Raw genomic sequence first — 737 nt, forward strand, 5'->3', positions numbered from 1 at the left:
CGAGGGGCCCACAAGCAAACCCGTTGTCCTCCCTCTTCCTTGTCGTCCCGCAGCCGCACTCGATACGCTCCGCACCCGCACCCTAGCGGGCGCGCCGGAGCGCCACCGCGCACACGACCGACTGCTCCACTGGGGCGCCGCGCTCGCACGCGTCTCGCGTGTGGCGCGGGTCCTGAGCCAAAGTCCCTCGCCCACACAAAGCAGGCAGCAAGTGCCGGGTGCCGGGGGAAACCCCCAGAGAGCTACAAGCGCCACGAGGCACCGCCGTACACACCCGCTGCTCGCATGTCGGCCAGCGGGGCCATCGGCTGCCGCGGTACGGCTCCCCTCTCAGCGAAGGGTGGGGCGCCTGCATCTCCGCGCCGGCACTCGTGCTGGTGTGCGGGTGATCCCGCGGCAGAAGCTATCGGTGCGCGCTGCTCCGTGCCGGCAGCACCTCGCGTGCTTCCGCGTGCTGTGCAGCGCGTGCCATGACGGGCGGCGCACCCGCCGTGCATCCACCCCCTACGCCGCGTGCGCGCACGTCTCCGGGCGTGTGTGCGTGCGCAGTCGGATGCGAATGAGTCGCGCACCTGCGCGTCCCGCGGCGGGGCCTGTGCCACGTGCGCAGGCGTGCTGCGCCAGTCTCCCCACTCGGTGGTTTCTGTGCGACGTTGGGCAACACACGCGACAGGGGGGGGGAGAGGCACACGCCGCCCCCCCCCCCGCCGCATAACACCGTACAGTCATGAGCAGCT

This window comes from Leishmania donovani, chromosome 36, assembly GCF_000227135.1.
Source record: "Leishmania donovani BPK282A1 complete genome, chromosome 36".
In the NCBI taxonomy this organism is placed as follows: Eukaryota; Euglenozoa; class Kinetoplastea; order Trypanosomatida; family Trypanosomatidae; genus Leishmania; species Leishmania donovani.